The sequence below is a fragment of the Nuphar pumila genome, chromosome 14, assembly GCF_984573655.1.
Source record: "Nuphar pumila chromosome 14, dmNupPumi1.hap1.1, whole genome shotgun sequence".
Taxonomy (NCBI): Eukaryota; Viridiplantae; Streptophyta; class Magnoliopsida; order Nymphaeales; family Nymphaeaceae; genus Nuphar; species Nuphar pumila.
In genome coordinates, this window is record NC_143262.1 from 34286041 (window position 1) to 34296593 (window position 10553).

The 10553-nt window shown below is 39.7% G+C and overlaps 1 pseudogene across 1 annotated transcript; it reads right to left on the reverse strand.

Moving 5' to 3' along the window:
- Nucleotides 1-7744: 7744 nt before the first annotated feature.
- LOC149816742 (F-box/kelch-repeat protein At5g60570 pseudogene) lies at nucleotides 7745-10189 on the reverse strand (annotated as a pseudogene). Its single transcript, XR_016427700.1, has one exon. The product of XR_016427700.1 is annotated as an F-box/kelch-repeat protein At5g60570 pseudogene (transcript).
- Between the last annotated feature and the right edge of the window lie 364 nt (nucleotides 10190-10553).

The following is a 10553-nucleotide window of genomic DNA, read 5'->3' on the forward strand; positions in this document are numbered from 1 at the left end:
AATTAAAATTAACTGTGCATGCTTTCAATGTTTCACAGAAAAAATCCCAAAAGCAAAGTAACACAAACACATATGTATAAAACATAATCAGTATATATAATTAACTAAGCATGTTTTCGTCATTTCACAAAACAAATCACACACACACACACACACACACACACATATATATATATATATATATATATTACAAATAAATAATAATAAAAACGACTAAGCTGCCTTTGGGGGCGAGGGCAGATTAGTCGTCGACTGGGTGCCCTAGTTGGCAAAATTGGTACCTTTTAAGGTACCCACCTAACCTAGGCATTTTACTTAAGCCTAGGCTGACTAGGCAAACTAGTCAATGTCTAGTCGGCACTTTTGATTACACAGCGAGGAGCCAAGCTTCAAGCCAAATGTTCATGGAACAACTGCAAACTATTTATTCAACCTCATGTAGTTCAATAAATCAAGCTCATATACCTTTTAATTTTCTACCTGATGCAAAAGCTAGGAAATTACACCAAAAACTACGCGAAATACTATTAAATCTGACTAATGCTGTAAAGAAATTACGTGTCATCCATGTAAAGCTTCCAACTAAACTGGAGGATTTATATTACAACTTTTCAAGAATACCTAACAAAGATAATAAAAATTCACAAATTTTTGTTTTCATTATGATTCTTAGTAATGCATGCTTGCTTTAACAAACATCCAAGTTCACAAAAGCTACAAAACCTGAAATAACAAAACTCACTAAATGTTACAAGAGCCAACATCAATACATGATTTTAGCTTATAAAAACTGGCCAACTTCCTAAATCAAATTTTCTTTCTCAATATTATCACCGCAATCCTAGCATCACAACTAATGCCGATATACATCATGAAGAAGTTAGATATGCGCGATACATATGTGAAGCTATGTCACACGGACTCTTCTAACAGGGCACCGCACCTGCGTCGCACCCGCACCCAGGCGGGTGCGACACTTGGACCCAACTTCCTTTGTGTTAGGTGAAGTCAACCATGTTGAGGTCCATTTGTAATGACATCAACTCATCTCCGTTGAAAAGTAAACTTTTTTTTAAACAATTGCGGAAACAAACCCAAAGACTCGAGGCCCTACAAACACAACACACTCCAAAACCACTAGGGATTTTACACCACCATCATCAAAACCAAAATAACTTTATTCATCAATCAATAAAGTCTAAAAACAATAACCACATGAATATCAAATAAACAAAACAGAGTCACTCTGTCCCAAAGTAAAAGTGTCAACGCAATCACGCAATCTTCGTAGCTCTCTATAGCAGTCTGTCTCATCACTATGCTTCAGAGGCTATGAAAAACATAAAATATACAATGTCAGAATCATAGATCTTACGTACGAATTCCTCTAATGAATCAAATAAGAAAGAAGAACACAAATCAAATTCATGCAACAATTTTTTTTAGAGGAATACATCTACAACAAATTCATAATCCAATTATCCATTCATGCATTAGAGAACAATCGTCATGCAACACTAACGTATCACAATGAAGAGAACAGATAAATATGCATGATCAAATGCAAAACAGGAGTATGCATGATATCTATGCACATGCATGAGTAACTTATTGTCTTTTATCAAAAATTTTTTTTTTATGCATGTCCTTATTAAATCCACACAATTTTAGTTCAACTTTTCATTAAAACCCGTGGATACTAAACAATGGGCACAACAATTCTCGAGTTCAAGTTAGGTTCTCAGTTATAGCTTAACACACAATTTGTATTTTATTACTTGGTTTCACACTTTCCCTCGACCGATATCAAGAATCAACACTATCCATCGGAACATTAGAATTCAGTAAATAATGTCGGGACACTAGGGAAATCAGCATCTACTAATGCCACTTTCTTGGTATACCAATAACAACAGTTGCTTCTACATACCACCCCCAGGCAAAGTGGTGGAATCTCCCTAAAACCGTGGCCGGGAGGTGAACCACCTAGTTGGGTTTAGGGTCACAATCGTACACGGAGTTTTAGTATCATCATGGTTCTCCAAAACCGTCATCCAAGATTCCCACAGTGTAGAAGGAACATCCAGGAAAAAATATTAATTACACTATTTTGTTCATTATATCTTTTTATCAAAAGACAGGTTCTTTACCCATCATTCGTTTTGCAAATCAGCATGCAAAACCCAACAATATTTGTTTTGCAAATCAACATGCAAAACACAAGAAAATTCATTTTGCAAATCAACATGCAAAATACAACTCAGGACCTCTACCCGTTACAATATTCAAAAGTGTAATTAGTTCAGAATTTCAATAAATATCAAGTTGATTTTTGCGATGCATATAACAAAACACAGAGCAACACTGCATGTGTCTCACACAGCCTACAATGGTTTACATTTGACCACCGATGCATCTTATGCAAAAACCACCGTGAACATGCGATCACACAATTATCCAAACATGTCCACACATGCACATTCATGCAAACATAATAAGGATGGACATATGTAACAATTTCTCATATGTATATGATCACATGCTTGCAAAATACATCTTTATTTTCATGAATCATCTCATGCATAATATGCAAACATGCATGTGATCATGCTAGTGCAACAATAATGTAGAATTTAGAATTCATGTTTCCATTACATGCATACGTATGTAAACAACATATTAAATTTTATAAGCATGTGAAGTTCCACAATTCTTTCTACCACTTCGGGCAAGCTCGGGTTACAACACATACCCACCGAGTCCAAGCCAAATTTCAGCCTATATTTCTACAACACTTAACCAAATTTCAGAAGTCTCTAAATTTGACTAAGTATAAAAACACATGATATTACACCATTTCTATCCAAAAGTAAATTCAGTTAACCCTAATCATGTTCATTTTTATCTATATTATATATATAAAAATACATAAATGCACACAAATACACATAGTGTTAACTTAAAACTGTTAAAAATTTTTTATATATATATATATATATATATATATATATATATATATATATATATATATATACTCCCTGCATCCCCGTACCCAAGTTTTTTTAAAGTGCCGCATCGCCGCATCCGCGCCCATACCCGCACCCACACCTATGTGACATAGGTGTGAAGGGACTTAACTCGAGCAAATATGTTGGACAAACCCATACCTTGTCATATTTAGGGAATTCCAACACAAGTTCCTCAAATATCAACTCAACAAATAATTGTGATAACATAGCCAAAGATTAGAAGTCTTGCATTTTGATCTGAATAAATCTAAGGACTCAAGCAACTAAAGACTTCATAAAGATAAAAACAAACAATAATGGTTTAGTCAAAGTTAGTGACAAATAAAGATCATGACTAGATTATGTAATGCACTCCAACTAGAGCATATAAGACCAAAACTCTCACATGGTGCTCATTGTTAGGCAATCAAAAAGCAAGAGGAAGAGACAACAATGCCATAGAGATGCACACATTAAAATGAATGTATGAAGCTTACACAAGCTTGATATATTTTCAGAAGGTTTGAGAAAATCTTGGAAGCCTGAAGCTTACTCAAAATATTTAAGGGAAAAAAAAGGAACTTTTCTCCTTGAGGCTTTGAGGTAATATCATGATAATGTATTGAGATAAATGACACTCTAATAACATCATAAATTCAGATCTAATGACAGTTTAAGATATCATAATATTTTGGAACATTAGCATTTGGAAAATCTTGGTAAATATCACAACATTTTCATGAAATGTGATACGGATTGGGTGGATCCAGATTCAAAACCTAGTCAATAGAGCAGCTGGCTTGTGGGGTCCACACATGGGACCCACCTAAGGGTCATCCTCCCCTATTTTTAGACCAACTAGAGGGGCATGAAACCCTGTTAAAGTGTATGCTAAGAATGGTGAGGATGGTGCCAAGAATAGGGAAGAGGCTTGGCTATTTCTGGAGGTCAGAACTCTAGAAATAGCCTAGTCAACTTGGAGTCCAAGAAGGCTTTACCAAACTTAGTAGACTTTTAACATTTTCATGTAATTTGTGCCTTGAACTTATGAGGGCCTCCTATGCCTATAAAAGGCCATGTATTCTCCCATTATGGAGGATATGATATGAATGAATCTGAAGCTCTCTCTCTCTCTACTTGACCTTTATAGGTCGTTGAAGCCTTGCCTGCTCGGTCTTTAGGTGCTGACCAAGGTCCAGCCAAGTGTGTGCACCCCAAGCTCATGGAATCGGTGTGATCAAACCGTTTCAAGCCTTCTCTGGTGTGGTGGACCCCATCCCGCATGTTCACCTCTTTGAGAAGGACCCTCACTTGATCTCATTGGTCCATGTAAGACCTGATACCCTTCCCTAGCCAACCAAACCAAGTGTGAACCCGTTATAACCCAATTCAGCATACCTAAACCTTGCAGATCCTGTGAAACCCGTCAGACTAAGAAAAATTCCCTAGACCAAACCATAGGGAGTCTGGTCCTGATTTTTTAACCCAAGGTACTTCAGTGTGTCTTTGGTCAACCCTCCAAATTTCAGAGCCAATTGAGTCCCTAGTGCCCAAAACCAAATTTTACAACCTGACCAAAAACCAACTTGTCCCTGTCCTGGCCTGAATTTCCCTGCAAATTTAAAAATATGTATCTCCCTGTTCCCATGTCCTCTGACCCTCAAATTTGATTCAAACCTACCTTAGGGTGTCTGAAACCATCTTACAAAATCTGAGATTTTCTGCTGCACCAATTGGGAGACCTGGTTTTTCTCCTAAACCCAATAACCCTGTCTACCCGAGTTGACCATTCTAGCACATTTGAATCTTACTCTTTTCCATGTCTGAACCATTTGAACTCTTAGGCCCAAGCACACATCAAAATGTGATGAACAACAAATAATATAGTTTTTGAACTGTCACACGGACTCTTCTAACATGGCACCGCACCCGCGTCGCACCCGCACCCAGGCGGGTGCGACACTTGGACACAACTTCCTTTGCATTAGGTGAAGTCAACCACACTGAGGTCCATTTCTATCCAAAAGTAGATTCAGTTAACCCTAATCAAGTCCATTTTTATCTATATTATATATATAAATACATAAATGCACACAAATACACATAATGTTAACTTAAATCTGTTAAAATTTATATATATATATATATATATATATATATATATATATATCCTCCCCGCACCCCCGCACCCAAGTTTTTTTAAAGTGCCGCATCGCCGCACCCGCACCAATGCGACATAGTTTTTTAACATTTCTTAAACTGCATTTTACAGGCTTACAATATTCATATCAAACAGAGAGAGAGAGGAGAAGCTTTACTGGATCTCAAAGTACAAAACACATACTCTAGCTTCCAGAATGTACATGCAAAGGTTATTAAAATAATGTTTTTTCCCATGAGCTAGAACAGCTAAATCTACCTATATCAACTAAAGATGGTTATGCACCTAATCTTCTCTTAAAATTTCACGTAAATTTTTATTACTTCATATTTTGACAAAAAATCCGCATATCAGGCCAGCCATACAAGCATTGTATTAAAAATTAGTGTGTGAAGTCATTCAATAATGGAATATGCTAATAATTCAAAATACATAAATCTACCATATACAAGCTCCCATTAACTTACAGATTGAAGCAACCATAGACTTTGTTTCCCAAAAGAAAAGTGTGGTATCTACAGACAGAAATAAAACATTTTTTAGAGAATTCACTTATCATGCTGGAACATGATAAAGTGCTTCCTCCTAATTCAACACGCCCAATTCATTAAATAGCATAGTGGTGGTGCTCATACAAGCCGTCACCATCCAGGTCAACTCAGTAAACTAGCGAAGTACATGCAAGAGGTGCAAATCAACTATTTAACTTGTAATTTTTAATCTAATGAATCATTTTAAAAAGGTGATTGCTAGTTCTTCACTGTCTAACTTTCACTAAAATACAATTAAAGATGCCAAAAATGCAAATTAGCACCATGGCATTCCAAGGATGAAAAGAATGCCCTTCAACAATGCCAAAAGTTTTCTTTTCCTTGACCCAATAAATAGAAGGATGATGACAAAAGAATAAATGCACCATTTTGCAGGTTAAAAGGCATACTCTTCTACTGTTACAAAGGTATCTTTGCATGAAATAGTTCTTAATATATTCAGCCCATCAAGAAATAGTAATTAAAATATAGAATGATAGACGAATATGTGTCCTTGCAAGCACACACACAAACATGTAAACATTAGTTACATATCCATGAATATGGTATGTCATAAGATATTCTATACAAGGTTAGTTTCCAAACAACCATCTAAAAAGACAAACATTTTTCTTATCTCATGGAATACAAAGATAGGTAAAGACAAACACATGAACACTCACACACAAAAACATGCATATGCAAACACCCATACACACATACACATGGACACATTTAAAAAAAATGTGTATGTTAGTAAAATCGACATGTATATGGTACTATGATGTCATAAACAAGATACAACCAGTCTGAGAACTCCAAAAATTTCTCAACAGATAGACGCTTTCATTCTCATAAATCTTAAGAAGGAAATAAAAGATTACTTATGTTAGTTACTTTTTCAGGAAAAAAGTATGAATCATGTCTACATATATGTGACGCAATCAGATAGATACACTGAATTTGATCAGGATAGTCAGAAAATTCCAAATACACCATCACAATCAAAACAATGTGGCCTCTTGTAGACTAACGACAGGAAAAAAAAGTTATTACCACCAGTGACCCTCTTACTGAAATCTGAAACCATGTAATTTGGTCTTCACAGAGCAGGTTTCAGTCTTTCAGATAGCAAGGTGACAGGAACCAACTAATTCCTATCCTCCCCTTTTATGGTGAGGATGATAATAAGAACTTTCCCCAAGATAGTAGATACAATATGCAGCTTTATTGAAATAAAATTAACTTCTCAAGGTTATGATCAGTCAAGAGAAAATGATAGCTATGCTAGATATTCCAGAATCTTTTTGTATGTTATGCTACTACCTATGATAACTCACAAGCAGAACATGACTATGCTTTGCAACTCACGAGATGCCTCTCAAGACATGGAGGAGCTCACAAACCGATGGAGCATGCATATCCATGGAATTGAAGAGCTTTAAAGGCTTATTTTCCCAGAAATATATATTCAAATACATGTAAGCAAACCTGTTTTTCATAATCTCCAACATTCTATGCAGATAGTCAAAGTCAATGTGTTTACTAGAATTGCAAGTCAGATGTCAGATGGAGTAACTTCAACAAAAATTGGCACAGCTCAAGACATAAAACTGCAGATATTTATTGTCCGTCAAGCAGAAAAAGATTTTCTGGACATAAGGGCACATCGAATAAAGAAGCAAGTTCACAAGATCAATGCCAGAGTAAGCAAGATGGCAAGTGCCATTTTGATAACAATAAAATACAATCATGTAGGAATATTTTGTTCACGTCCAGAAACCAAAGAATAGAAGACAAAGAATCAAAACCTTCAAGCATCTTTCAATTTCACCCTCCTAGACAACCACATAAACACCAGGAATCAACAAAAATATTTGTGTCCTGCAGAACGATCTTGAAGGGGATTCCTTCCTACCAAAAGCATGAGTAAAAGCTTGGAAAGAAAATGTACAGGTCTTAAAAATTATTAATCAATCCCTGTACCACGTTCTAGCCAATCTTCCAAAGATCTCACGGTAACAGATAAGGTGAATACTGTGACATTTGCTACAAAATCGAACTTCAATAATGAAAAGAGAAAATAAAAGGGGAATAAATGAGGAAAACTCACTCAAGATTCCTTGAAAGAAACGTTCTATCAGATCTTGAGTACCATCCAATGAGGATGGAAAAAGAAAAAGAAACGGGAAAGAAAAACAAGAGATCAATTACGGATCAGCCGGAACGACATGCTCTTGCACAGAAAACACTGACCCTATACACCACGCGTTCTCCTAACCCATTATTCAGCACCAATGCAGAAGAACTCAGTTTGATGAATCAGATATCTGGTGAGCCTGAAAGTTTTCACATGGCACCACCAATGTTTCAGCAGCCCATTACTGCACAATTATAAACAAAGCTCCCCAATACCTTGCTCGCAAGCAAATTCCATGCAGGCGGCTCTTCTCTGGGTTTCCACGAATTCAACTCAGTTAGCCCTGCGCCCTGACCTCTCGGACCTCCAATAACAATCACCTGGTCGCCGCATGCCTTGAATGCCAGGCCCCAACCATTCGTCGAGTCCGCTCTCTCAGGAAGCCTTCCCACAACATGCCAACTATTGTTCTGCTTATCGTATTTCTTCACCAGGTTAGCCTCCGAACAATCGGCAGCATAGAGCTCGTTGTTCACAACGGCAACAAGTGGAGGTGCGTCCGCCAACTCTCCCCTGCAGGGAGACATGTCCGGGATTGTCTTCCATGTCCCAGTCCTCAAATCAAGCTGTTCACCACAGGTTAGGGGCTCCGTCCGGCTCTTCAGGCCCCCGATAACATAGAACTTGCCGTCCATGAAGAAACCTGAACACATCTTTCTCGGAGAATTCATGCTAGGAAGAGGGAACCAGCTGCGCTTCTCCGAATTGTACATCTCAGATGAGCTCAAGATCCGCCCGTATGAATCGCACCCGCCTGCCACAATCGCAATCTCCCCGAGGCTCGCAGAGCCGAACAAGCACCTTGGCGACTCCATCGCAGGTCCGGGCGACCAAGAATTCGTGAGGATGCTGTATCTCCAGATGAAAAAGGAGTTGAAGTCCCTGCCAAAGACGAGCAATTCAGTGCCAACGGCCAGCGACTCCTTGTCAGCGCGCATGAAGAAGTCGTTGGAGGGAATCAGAGGGAGGTGCATCCACCGTTGCCGGTAGGGATCGAACGCCTGCCACTCCACCAAACTGCACGCAAAGTACACCCAGTGCTCGATGATCCCCTGCTCCCGCCTCTGCCGGTAAAGCTCCCCCGTCCGAACAAGAGAATTGAAGCTCCGATTCAGGGAGGAGATCGAACCGTAGTCCGATCTCGAGCACCGGACGAGGCAATCGATGGACACATCGAGGTTGAGCCCGTGAATCAGGGAACCGTCCGCTGAGTCTCCCTGGGCCTGCTGGCCGGATCGGTCGTCGCTGGGGCTCAGGGTGCTCGAATCCGGCCGTGTGGGCGTAGGCGCCGGGCGCCTCTCCAGAAGTGGCCGGAGACGGGGCTTCTTGACGACGTTTCCGTCGTCGCCTCCTCCACCGGGTGCATCTGCGTTGTCTTCCTGCTCACCCTCCGAACTCAGCTTCGTCTTCGACATCTTGACAGAGCAGGGCGAGGAGTACCAATCCATTTCTGGATCGCACGGCGACGCGAACCTGGACACCACGCACGATTGACCATCCAACATGGCTGCAGATCTCTCTCTCTCTCTCTCTCTCTCTCTCTCTCTCTCTCTCTCTCTCTCTCTCTCTCTCTCTCTCTCAACCGAATTGCCCCTGGTGGAAGGGAGGAAAAGAAGCCCTAGAAAAGGAAAGATCGACAAGCCAAAAGGAATGGGACGACGGAGACAGGGGGAAAACGGAACCCCCAATTCTCCCCTGAAACCCGCAACCCGGACGCAATCGAAGAGGAATCCGACTGTCTGGGCGTGAATTCAGACCAAAGGCATCAGATTCTCCATCGACGCTCCGTTATCAGAAGGCCGGGAGATTCAAATTCCCAAAGACAACCCCCACAAAAATGGCGACGAAAGGGGAAAGAAATAAGTGCAGGAATCCACGCCCGAATTCTGCAGAAACAAGAATTGGGACGAAAAAAAAGAATCAGATTTTAAGAGGTTTACAAAAATTTCGGGTTTCCTGGATTTTTGTCAAAGTTTTCGGCATCTCTAGAAACAGATCCAAACCCTAACTGAAGCACAGGAAAGAGAGAGAGAAAGAGAGAGAGAGAGAGAGAGAGAGAGAGAGAGAGAGAGAGAGAGAGATCCCTCGTTTATCTATGAAAGAAGGGAAATCAAAGGCGACGAGAAGAAGAGGAAGGAAGAGTGGGAACCTAGAAAAAGAGGGAGGAGTCGCTGCGCTCCATCGAGAAAATCACAAAAAGAGATCCGGAAATTTGCCCGCGATCGGAAACTGAAACAAACGGGGATCTACGCCCACCGGTTTCAGTCGGGGGAAATCGCGGAGAGAACGAGGGAGGGAGATTTTATAAGAGCGATGGCAGAATTTACTCTCTCACTCTCTCTCAGCTCGCACCTGCCCAATGAAATTTGGGTCCTACCACCACCACCCGTCCATGTAGGGCTCTTAATGGGTCGGACATGTGTGGGGGCATTTGACCCGAGACAACCCCAAATTTTCCATATGAGCATAAACAGCGTTTGACTTGAGCACTTATTATTCGGGTCGATCCAAACCAATTTTCAGTGATATATGAGTTAAGGTTTTGAGATATATTTTTATTTAATATCTGATTGGAAACAATTCAACCTGAGATTATACATGTGTTTTCAGTATATATATAACACTTCTTTAGTTATACGAGTCCATTTTCTCGA